Source organism: Myotis daubentonii, chromosome 3 (genome assembly GCF_963259705.1).
Source record: "Myotis daubentonii chromosome 3, mMyoDau2.1, whole genome shotgun sequence".
Lineage (NCBI taxonomy): Eukaryota > Metazoa > Chordata > Mammalia > Chiroptera > Vespertilionidae > Myotis > Myotis daubentonii.
The window spans coordinates 90190069-90203200 of NC_081842.1; positions in this window are offsets into that span (position 1 = coordinate 90190069).

Below are 13132 nucleotides of genomic sequence, written 5' to 3' on the forward strand. Positions count from 1 at the left end.
AATACTTTAAAATACATAGCAACTGATTAGATTCTAAACAACCTTCTAAATCTCTGTATTGTGAAATATATTTTTTTGTTTCTTGCTGCAAATGTAAAATCTAGTTGATAGATAAATAAATACAGATGAAATATTTGGCATTCTCTAGAAGGCACTTTAACATATAGAACCTAAGCTTTCTTTTGTTGTTGAATGTCTTTTTTATTATAAGCTTTCAAAACCTTAACATCATCATGATTATTAGTCTCACAATCAAATCAATCCTCAACATTTTTGAAAATTTTATTTTCTAAACAATAATGTGAAATTTTACAAAAAAAAAAAAAAAACCTTCCTCAAAATAAAGTTGAAATAAAATATGGAAAAATACAAGCTGCTTACTTGATTTTTAAGATGTTCATCAATTTCCTCTATCATATTATTAGGTTTTATGACTAATCTGATATTTTTATCCTACATAATTCCATGAACATCAACAACTTCTCCCTGTGATCCAAACACACTTACTCAACCTCAGGCTTTGTAGGTGCATACCTTTCACATCACACATTATCCTCATTCTTTATCAACATGCCCAAATCAACACACTCATGAGTCTCACTGAAAATGACTCATGCAAGATGATTCCTCCTTCAATCCAGAGTGAAAACAATAATAGCAGGCTTTATCAAACTATACCTAACTTATTAAGTATTATTAGTTATCATAGTTAAAAAAAGAATGAAAATTATTATAATGCATTAACTCACGTGTTCCTAAGACATACAATGAGCTAAGTATTATTATCATTAATTTTGGGAGGGGGCGGGTGCGGAACTAAATCTAAAATGACTAGGAATTATGACATTGGTAATAATTATTTGGATGTTATTATGTTCTAGGCACTATTCTAAACACAATTTATTTTCCTCTTTATATTATAGTAAGCTGATATTCAATTAAATAATAGATTATTAATGGACACATATTTTTAAAGTAGTATTTAGTTTTTGTTACATTGTTAAAAGTTCCCTTTAATTTCAGGATACTTAACAGGTTATGGCAACAATGACATTTACTTCTCAGAGTGAACGATGCTCTATGAAAAATGAGCAATATGCAATATCAATTCATATTTAATACTATTTACTCAATTATTAATATAATTTTGACATTGTATTGAAGCAATATAACAATTTAAGAAGCATGCTAATCTTGGTGGTAAACAACATTATGATTCAAGATGACTTTTGAGGAAAAGCTATACTAATAAAAGGGTAATATGCTAATTAGACCATGTCAACTGGACATCTTCTGGAGGTCTGACTTCCTTCCGGACAAAGCCATGGTGGCAGGGGCTGAGGCAGAGGCAGTTAGGGGAAATCGGGCTTGCAGGGGAGCAGTTAGGGGGTAACCAGGTCTCCAGAGGGGCAGCTAGGGGTTAACCAGGCCAGCAGGGGGGGCAGTTAGGGGGCAACCAGGTCTGTAGGGGGATAGTTAGGGGGCAACCAGGCCAACAGGAGGGCAGTTAGGGGTGACCAGGCTGGCAGGGGGGAAGTGAAGGGGTGACCAGGCTGGCAGGGGGGCAGTTTGGGGGAAACCAGGCCAGCAAGCAGAGGCAGTTAAGGGTGATCAGGCAGGCAGGTAAAGTGGTTAGGGGTGATCAGGCAAGCAGGCAGTCAGGCAAGTGGTTAGGAGCCAGCGATCCCGGATTGCAAGATGGATATCCTGGATTAGAGAGCATGCAGAGGGCTGAGGGACCCCCCCGCCCCCGCATGAATTTCATGCACCGGGCCTCTAGTATTATAATAAATAAAGAGGACAGAAGGAAACTTTTGGATGCAATAGATATATTTATGGCAGCAATTGTGGTGTTGGTTTCATAAACATATATTTTTCTCTAAACTCATTTAGTTGTATTTACAATAAATATATACAGCTTTTTGTGTATCAATCATACCTCAATAAAGTGTTTAAAAAATATGTTGAAGAGTCTCATAAACTCTGCACTTAACTATATAACTACATTATTTCTGAATAATATATGTATATTATACACATACACACACACACTCACAATCACACACTCACAACTACCCATGTAGAGTTTTTATTTAAAATAGTTAATCTAGGTAAATGAACCAAACAATCCAGTTTTTGATCATGATAAACATGATTAAACTAATAGGTCTGGCAAAACACAGACTGTCTCCAATTCAATTCCAGAGTGATATTAATTACTTCATTATAGTTTAGTAAATTCTTACCAATTATATTAGTAACTAGAGGCCTGGTGCACAAAACTTGTGCATGGGGTGGGGGCATCCCTCAGCTGGACCTGCACCCTCTCCAATCCGGGAGCCCTCAGGGGATGTCCTACTGACGGCTTGGGCCGGATCCCCATGGTTCTCTGCTCTCTGCGGGGCCTGCCTGCTCCACACCATGGTGATGGGCAAGCAGGCCCTGCTGGGTGCTGCCTGTGGGCCGCGCTTGGCTGCTCGCAGGTCGCTGCCGCGACTTGGCCAATCAGGCCCTGCTGGGTGCTACCTGCGGTCCGTGCTTGCCTGCTGGGCTCACATTGCTGGGGTGACGCAGCCAGCATCCTGCCCCAGCTGCTATGGGTGCTGCCATCTTTGTCACGGAGTGATAGTTAATTTGCATATTACTCTTTTATTAGATAGGATGCTTTTCCTCTGGTAACCATAATCCTGTTGTCTGTATCTTTGAAGTTTTGTTTGTTTGCCTTGTTTGTTTGTTGCTTTCAGTTTTATATTCAATTGGGGAACTTTTTTTTAAATATATTTTATTGATTTTTTACAGAGAGGAAGGAATAGGGATAGAGAGAAACATCGATAGGAGAGAGACATCGATCAGCTGCCTCCTGCACACCTCCCACTGGGGATGTGCCCGCAACCAAGGTACATGCCCTTGACCAGAATTGAACCTGGGACCTTTCAGTCCACAGGCTGACGCTCTATCCACTGAGCCAAACTGGCTAGGGCCGATTGGGGAACATTTTTAAGTGATTTCATAGAGGCATTTTTCTTCCCCAAAATATCTTAGCAAAATGAAAAAGAAACTCTTCTTTTTATCTAAGCTTTGATTAAGCAATGCAAACTAACCATATATTAAAGAAAATTTTTTTCCTCTTTGTCTATCCTGTCAAGAATTCTGTATAAATATAAATGTCTTACTCTAGGGATGGATAGATTTACCATGAATATAATGCCTTGTCTTCCATAGAAATTGTTTTTGGGATTCTTTAAGATAAAGAGATTTATATACAAGTTATTTTTATTAGTTACCTGTCTGGGTTCCTTGATTCCTGTATTGACTATTTCCCAAAGGTAATTTTCATGAAAATTTATACTGTCACACTGCTGGACCCTTATCTCTTTGCGTTTGCTTCAGTCAGTACTCTCACACAGAAATATACAGGAAAAGTGTGATCTTTCTTTGATTGATTTAGGGAAGCAGGTGGAAAATTCTGTAACCTGACTTTTTCCTGCAAGTTTTTTTCTTTCAAGTTCCTTAATCTGATATAAAGAACATGGTAGTCTGTAATCACACTCTAATCTCTACTAGTCTAAATCCAAATAATTTCCTTTCGTGCCCTGCTTGGTTGAGACTTAAATCCCTTATTATTCAATGATCCTATTTTTAAACTCTGCTTGGGAAAGCAGTGGTGGTGTTTGATGCTAATCCTATTCAGTCCACTGACTCTATTCCCTTCAGGGAAATGGCCAAGGAATTTAAGGGGGTAAATATATAGCCAGCCACATAACAAGAAAAAAAGAGGAAAGCTAAGTAAAAATTTTCTAAACCACAGAAGATAATAAAAATAGAGTCTTTATATTAAAACCCGAGTATTTTTCTGATGAGCTATCTATTTATTTCATTGGAAAGAGGTAGTTAAATCCTTTCATCACAGTTTTTCATTGCCTTGGAGTTCATAGCTACAGGATGATAGACTAAGCATTTGATTTTATTAAAGGCAACAGCACTGGCCCTTCAAATGAAAACTGAACCTGACCATTTTTCATATTCCAATTCTAAATAAATACGTTAATTGATATGATAACAATTATGAGGTTATTCTTTATTGGCTTTCTCTTCACAAGTTAAAAGTAGCCAAAAAAGAATAAGTACATTTTTAAAAATCAGCAGAGAAAGCTCACAGCTGTGCATCAGGACCCCTGGCTTCTATATTTAGATTCTCATGATAGTCAAACGAGTATATAAAATTCAGATTCTAAAGCAATTTTTAATAAAAAGGACTTTAGATAAACAACTTTAAAGCCATTTTAGTATTTAGAAGGCTATAAATTACGGGGAAAGACAGTCTTCTATGCACATTCTTTTCACCTCCTCTTGGCTGCAAAAGAAAGGACTTGAGCCTGGAACACTTTCTTACAAGAGATAAAGAGCCCTGGCAGGCAGTGCTGGGCTTATCACCTTGTGTGGGAATGTCTTTGCCTGTTTCAGACTCAATGAGCACTCCTTTGTTCTGTTTAACTGTGTGCATCACATGGGACCTGGCCAACCCCACTGCTCTGCCTGTCCCCTGTGAGGAGGGACAGAATCCTCCTGCTGTAGCACAAGAAGAGTGTGTGCAGGCCAGTCGTCTGTGTTGGCTGCCAGGGGATGCTCTGGCCATGCAGGGCTGGCACCCACTACAGAAGCTGATCTTGCTGTGTTTGAGCAAAGCGTAGTTCTTTGCAGTGGTGATCGCATTGTGTTTCCCTGCACACTCTGATACCAAAAAGCAGTGGACAGAAGTGTTTGGCCTTTAATTCCTGGTGACAGGTAACATCTGTCATATGCTCAACAGAAATTTATCATAAAATAATTCCTTTATGAACTTAACACTGATAATAAAGTAACAGTAAATTTAGTTAATATAATCCTGGTCACATCCCTTTTTCTTTCCACGAGGGTGGAGATAATGTTGGACATTTATTTCCTCTTGTTATGCCTTTGCACATGCTGGTCCTTCTGCATGGTTGGACCATCCCTTCCTCATCACCTTGTTTCTCATTCTGTAAGGCCCATGTCCTTTGCCATTTTATGCACGTCTGAACCTTACACTTCACTTTGCCACAGCACTAGTTAGACTGCCTTGTAATTGTGTAATGACTTACAAATTCACCATTTCTATTTCAATATGAACTGCATAAGGAAAGGTTCCATTGCTTATGATACTTACAATATAAACATATGTATCTTTTAGGGACTCTTCAAAAAGTGTTTGCAAATGAATGACTGGCTATCCCGACATTTGTTTTCTTCTTGGCTTTTCTTTAAAGCTCATAAATTATTATATCATGCTATCATGACAGGAATCATTAAAAAGTAGGTTAAAGTTATAAGTCAGAGAATAGAGTCTTTTTTTACTATGCATTACATAGGGCTAATGAACCCAGGTCTGTGAACAGCAAGACCTGAGTTTGAATCGTGCTCTCTCTTTCTAGCTCTGTGGCATTCAGGAGGCTTCTGGCTTCTCTTCAACTCCTGGTTTTCATCTTACATTTGAATACCATTATTATCAATTCCTAATGTTCACATTTATCTCACATCTACCATTAATCAGTTAGTAAATACTAATACATAGCTAATAAACCACACATATAATACTTTATATTTTTACATTTAGATATACATTAATGGTTTCTATCATTAACAAGTAAAATTTACGTGATTTGGATTCCATTTAGGTTATCCAGTAAAGTAAATCTGCATTTTCTGACTTCTAGTTCTTGTTAAGATGGGCCAAACCCACTACATTCTCACTGCCAACTGATTTTAACTAGAAATCTGGATAGAATACAAACAACAACTACATGAGGACTCTTTCAAGTAAACAATAGCAGACAGATTGGGTGAAAAGTCAAAATTTGAAGAATGACTGGGAGGGTGATCAGTTTCCCATTGTTTTCCTTCCTCATTTCTTCCCTTCCACTCCCCTCCCCTTCCCCATCCCTTCCCTTCCCTTCCCTTCCCTTCCCTTCCCTTCCCTTCTTTCCCTTCCCTCTTCCCTCCCTCCCTTTCTCCCTCTCCTCCTCCCTCCCTCTTTTTCTTAACTGGCTTTGACCTGAGTATGGTCTGACTTGCAGAACTGCACAGTGGGTAATAAATAAAATCTCTTAGGGAACCCTTCTGCCTGTACAGAAGACCAGGACAGGGGACTTAAGAACCCAGGAGTGAGAGAAAAATCCTTTTTTCCCCCTTTGTATTTTTATTCTCTCAACCATGCCCTCAAGCCAGCCACAGTCACTGAGCACATCGCAATGGTGCTGACAATGGCATGGTTCCCTAAGCCCCTAAAGAGAGAAAACATATATCTTTAGCCAGAGACACCACTGTGTTCTAAAGTGTATGTGAAGAATTACCACTTTTCTATTCTTTCTTGTTATTTGACCTCAAAGATGAGCCCACTTGTATGGAACTGTGTGATAGCACAGTGGCTAAAATTCTGAGAGAAACTATTTTTTCCATCCAGAGGAACTGGGACATGAGGCCCCTGAGAACTAGAAATCGTGGAGGAAATATTGAAGAAATGAGAGGTAAGTAAGCAAATCTCTCTAACTTTTGTATGAAGGCCCAATACAGGGGCCTGGGTTCATCCCCAAGATTAACACCTACTAAGACAAAACAAAAGATCTGAGAATTAAATTATGATAAAAAAAACCAACCAAACAAATACAGTTGACTCTTAAAAAACATGGAGATTACTGTGCCCCCACACAGTAAAACAAAATCTCCATCTAACTTAAATTGGCCCTCGGCAAATGTGAATATCCAGCTTGCAAATAGTGCACTTTAGTCCCAGATGACTCATGGGGGCACAAACACATAGCAGAGTTTTGGGTGCATTAGCACTGAAATTACTTCCCCTGGAAGGTGAGAGGGAATTTGCCTTTTGAACTTAGCCATGCTAATTTCTGTCTAAAATAAAAATTTTACAGCACAACGACCATTCTCCATAGGATTTGATCGGGGCCCAAATATCCCAACATAATATGTAAAATGTCCACTGTACAGAATAACAATATACCAAAGGAAAACAAAAAAATAAAACTAAAAACAAAGAAACTTATCATCAAGTGAAAAGATAAAAAGATGTCAACCAATGATTACCATGAGAGTGAGATTATCACACAAAGACTTTACAGAAAATTTTAAGACATAATTCATGAAGTAAAGATCAATACTCTTGAATGGAAAGATGTTCATAGCAGTGAAATGAAAATCAGAAAAGATCTAAATGGAAATTTTAGAAATTAGATATATAACAGCTAATTTTTGTATTATTTTTATTTTTTAAAAAATAGATTTTTATTGATTTCAGAGAGGAGGGGAGAGGAAGAGAGAGATTGAAATATCAGTGATGAGAGAGTATCATTGATTGGCTGCCTCCTGCCTGCCCCCCACTGGGGACTGAACCCACAACCCGGGCATGTGCCCTTGACCGGAATCGAACCCGGGACCCTTCAGTCCACAGGTCAATGCTCTATTCACTGAGCCAAACAGGCCAGGGCACAGCTCATTTTTTTAAAATGCTAGATGGTCTCAATAGAAGAATAGGGGCAATTGAAGAAAGAATCAGTGAAACTGTAAAGCAGTAAAAATGTTCTGATATAAATAGTAGAAAGAGAAAGATTGAAATTTTAATTAATTAGCCGCATCCACTCCTATTCAATATTATTCTGGAAGTTCTTGATGTACAGCAAGAAAATAAAAAGAAATTAACAAAATACAGGTTGGAAATTGGAAATAAAACAATTTACAGACAATTTATAATTGCTCCTATAACTAATAGGTGAATTTAGCAAGAATGAAAAATACAAGGTCAATAATACAAAAATCAGCTGTTTTCCTAAATAATAGTGCCAATGACTTGAAAATTAAAATTTTTGAAAATTATTTACAAGAGCATACAAACAAAATAAAATACAAACAAAATAAAGTATATAAATATAACACAACCTGGTCTGAATCGGTCTGCCAAATCTTCAAAACATAAATGAAAGAAATCAATGAAACAAAAGATTGAGAAATATATTAAGTTCTTAATTGTATGCATGCATATAAGGATAACCAATGGACACAGACAGTAAGGTGTGAGGGCATGTGCTGGGGGGGTGGAGGCAGTTGGGGAGAGGTCAATGGGGGAAAAGGATACATATGTAATACTTTCAACAATAAAGGATTTAAATTAAAGAAATGTAAAAACAGAAGCTAAGAAGACCATTCATTAAATATAATTTAACAACAACAACAAAAAGAAAGATTTAATACTATTATATCAACACTCCTAAATGACATACAGAGCAACATACAGATCAAAATCCCAGTAGAATAATTTTGTAGGAATTAAAAATATTCTAAAATTTATATGGCAAGTAAGAAAAAAGTCGATGAATTCACACTATCAGTATCAATACTTTCTATAAAGCTACAGTAATCAAGATAGTGTGCAAATGGATACACATATAGATCAATAGAACAAAATGGTGAGTTCAGAAATAGACTTAACATATATGATTGATTGATTGATTGATTTTTAACAAGGGTGAAATAGTAATTTGAGGTGAAAGCAAAGACTTTCAACAAATGCTGCTGGAAAATTTAGACACCTATGTACAAACAATTTACTCATGCTAATATATAAAAACCCAGGGTCCGTAACGACGGACCAAAGGCTCCACTGAACACCGGAAGTCAGTCATGCAGTCAGTGCTGGGTTGCCATTGTAATCCAGCACTGACTGCCGCCGCTGCAGGCACGGCGACCCAGCACTGGCTGCCAAGAGGGCTGCGGATCAGGCCCAGAGGGAGGCCTGGAAAGAGAGACAGGGTCTGATCTGCAGCCTCCATGGCAGCTTTTGGTCAGCCATTGCCTTTCTCTTTCTTTCGGGGTTTCGCCAGTAGCCACACCTCTCATTCTCTCCAGGCCTCTGCAGGGGCTGCGGATCAGCCCCCACCCTCTCTGATCAGGCCTGGAGATAGCCCCAGAGATGCTGACTGGCATAGAAACCAACCAATCAGAACCTAATCTGGGTGAACTGTGAAGGCAGAACCTAAGGTGGGGGCTGAGGAGGGGTTTTAAGGGCAACAGCTGTTTGGTGTAAGGTATAAGAAAGCAGTTCAATTTTTTAATGACCGGTTGGCAGTATAGTGCATATGGCTGGCTATCAGTCCAGATATAGGTATTATTATTTTTGTCTGCCAAGAGCATCTCCTCCTGCTTAAAAAGGCTCCTCCTCCCCCATTTAAGCAATCCTATCTTTTATAATCTATCTTTACTAATAAAAGGATAATATACTAATTAGACCAGGTTGACCAGCTATCTTTCACATGTCTGACTTCCTTCCAGACAAAACCATGGTGGTGGGGTCCAAGGCAGAGGCAGTTAGGGGCAATAAGGCTGGCAGGGGAGGGCCATTGGGGGCGAGATCAGGCTAGCAGGGGAGGGCAGTTAGGGGTGATCAGGCAGGCAGAGGCAGTTGGGGGCGAGACCAGGACGCCAAGGGAGAGCAGTTGGGGGCAAGATCAGGCCAGCAGGGGAGGGCAGTTTGGGGTAATCAGGCAGGCAAACAGAGAGATTAGGGGTGATCAGGCAGGCAGGCAGAGGGGTCAGGGGCAATCTGGCAGGCAGGAGAGCAGTTAGGAGTCAGTGTTCCCAGATTGTGAGAGGGATATCCAACTGCAGGTTTAGGCCCGACCCCCCAGGGATCGGGGCTAAACCTGCAATCGGACATCCCCCAAGGGGTCCCTGATTAGAAAGAGTGCAGGCTTGGCTGAGGGAACCCCCCTCTGTGCACGAATTTTGTGCACCAGGCCACTAGTCCTATATAATAAAAGGCTAATATGCAAATAGACCATCAGTCGCTATGATGCACACTGACCACCAAGGGGCAGACGCTCAATGCAGAAGCTTCCCCCTGTTGGTCAGTGCACTCCCACAGGGAGAGTACCACTCAGCCAGAAGCCGGGCTCACAGTTGGCATGCACAGTGGTATTGGTGGGATCCTCTCCCTCCTCTGCGGTACTGCTAAGGATGTCTGACTGCCAGCTTAAGCCTGCTCCCTGTGGGGACTGCAAGAGGACACAGGCAGGGATGAGGGACCCCCCAAGTGCACATATTTCATACACTGGGCCTCTAGTATTATATACAGATATTAGCTCCAAATAGACCACAGATGAATGAGTCCTTTCTTATCTGCAGGGAAAATGTTCAGGATAGTACTAAACCCTATACATACTTATATACTGTGTTTTTCTCATACATACATAGCACGATAAAGTTTAATGTATAAATTAGGCATAGTAAGAGATTAACAACAACTAATAATGAGATAGAATTATAACAATATCTATAATAATAAAAGCATAATATGCTAATTAGATTAGATGTCCTTCCAGACACCCTTCCGGACAACCTTCTGAACGAAGCCAGGCTGCAAGGAAAGCCCGAGTCTCAGGTGCCAGAAGGAAGCTGGTGCCGGCAGCCAGGGGGAGGAAGGCCTACTCTTATATGGATTTCGTGCATCAGGTACTCTAGTACTATAATAAAATTTATGTGATCACAGTCCCCCTCTCTTTCAAAATATGTGCTGCACTCACCTTTACAATTAAATGAAGAATTTTAAAGCTTATCTTTGGCATATCTTGCACTTGGGGGTCATTATTAAGTAAAATAAGGGTGAATTGAATACAGTATGGCACAGCATGACAGCCAATCTGATAACAGAGAGGGCTGCAACTAAATGACCAGTGACTAACAAGGAGAGCAGGATTGGGGTTGGGGGAGGGGAGAGGAGTAGCTTATAAAATTAGATAAAGGGATGATTCATGTAACCTGTGGTACAAACTGGCAGGGTGAGAAATTTCATCATGCTACTCAGTAGTGTGTGCAATTTAAGACTTATGAATTGTTTATTTCTGGAATATTCTTTTTAATATTTTCAGATTGCAGTTGCCTGAAGGTATCTGCAACTGCAGAAAGTAAAACCACAGGTAAGGGGGACTACTGTCAATGTTAGGCCCAAAGTTTTAAGACTAAACATAAGAGCGTGATTGTGGCCTTGTTTTAGGCAAAATGTTCTTAAGTATGACACTGGAGTGTGATCCATCTAAAATACTGATAAATTGAGCTTCATCAAAACAAATGAGCAAATAAGTGATTTAAAAATAAGCAGTAACAACAGTAACATTAAACTAACAGTAAAAATCTAGGTGAAGTTGCAGAGCAAATAGAACTCTCATTCATTGCTGCTGGGAGCACAAAATAGCACACTCTCTTCAGAAAGGAGTTCAGTAATTTCTTATAAAGTTAAATATAAGCAAACTGTACGAACAGTAATCTTGAGCACAGATATCTACCAAAGAAAAATGATAACCTGCTTGTGAATATTTATAGCAGTTTTATTTTTAATTGCAAAAAATTAAATTCAATCCAGTTTTTCTTCAAATGATAAAAAAAATAAACTGTGGCATATCTATATGTTGAAGCACTGCTTACCGATAAAAATGAATGAAGTACTGAAACATACAACAACATGGTTAAACCACAAAGTACAAGTGAAACATGCTAGACTAAAAAGATTACAAATCATGTGATTCCATGTTTATGGCATTTTGGATAAGATATTATTATAAAAATGGAGAACAGTTCTTTGGTGGTTAGGGATTAAGAATATGGGGAGTGATTGATTACAAAGGAACAATACAAGAAAATATTTCAGGTCAATAGAACAGTTTTGTATCTTTATTATGGTGGTGGTTAAATTACTGCATTTATCAAAACTCTTACAACTCAATGTAAAAATGAGTGAATTTTATAGTAGGTAAATATTTAAAATTGTATTTTTTAACTGTAGTGTCTGCTTTTTCTAGTTTTCTAGCTGTATCCTTTTTCATCTATTCGTTGAAAAAGCAAGGATTAATGGCTACAATTTGCCAAATACTAGAACAGAGATGAACATTAACAACAAAAACAAAGATATTTTGCCTTCATGTGGCTTACTTCATAATGGAAGAAACAGACAAATAATATGGTTATAAGTAAATTATCAAATATCTTACTTAATGATAGGATTTAGGTGAAAAATAAAGCAACTGATAGGTTAACACCGGAGTTTGCTGCTTTGAACAACTACTTCAAAAGTGAAACCAAAAAACGGAAGGGACATCACCCAGAACCACAGGAACGCTGGCTGAGTGGAAGTCCTACAACTAGGAGGAAAGAGAAACGCATACCGACACTCAGAGGAGGCGCAGTGCTGAAGTCAAATTCTGAGGTGCGGAGTGCGCGGAGCGGGCTGGCGGCGGAGGGCGCTGTTGTTGTTTTCAATCGGGAGGGAGTCGCAGACTCTGAGCACCAGATCCGGGTGAGTCTTTAGGGACCCAGACTCAAACGGGAGAAGCGGGACTGTCTGGCTTCGGTCAGAGCGAGTGCAGCTTTCTCTCCGAGCTTTGCAGCGGGTGCTGGGACTCAGAGAGGCAGAGCTCCTTGGGACAGGACTGAGAGCCGCCATAACTGCTCTCTCTGGCCCACCCTGTTAATCCTGTGCGACCCGCCCCGCCCAAGCCCTGCACAGAGGCATTTGCCGGATAGCCTCAGGCAAAGGCTAGATTAGCACCTCCCTAGAGGACAGAAGTTCTCTCACTGCTGACACAGCTGATTCTCATAGCCACTTGGCCTGGAGGTCAAACCCTCCCTGGAATTAGCTACAACAATCAAGATTTATCTATAAGACTGCGAACAAAGACCACTAGGGGGTGCACCAAGGAAGCATAACAAAATGCGGAGACAAAGAAACAGGACAAAATTGTCAATGGAAGAAATAGAGTTCAGAACCACACTTTTAAGGTCTCTCAAGAACTGTTTAGAAGCTGCCGATAAACTTAATGAGCTCTACACGAAAACTAATAAGACTCTCGATCTTATATTGGGGAACCAACTAGAAATTAAGCACACACAGACTGAAATAACGAATAGTATACAGACGCCTGACAGCAGACCAGAGGAGCGCAAGAATCAAGTCAATGATTTGAAATGCGAGGAAGCAAAAAACATCCAACCGGAAAAGCAAAATGAAAAAAGAATCCAAAAATGCGAGGATAGTGTAAGGAGCCTCTGGGACAACTTC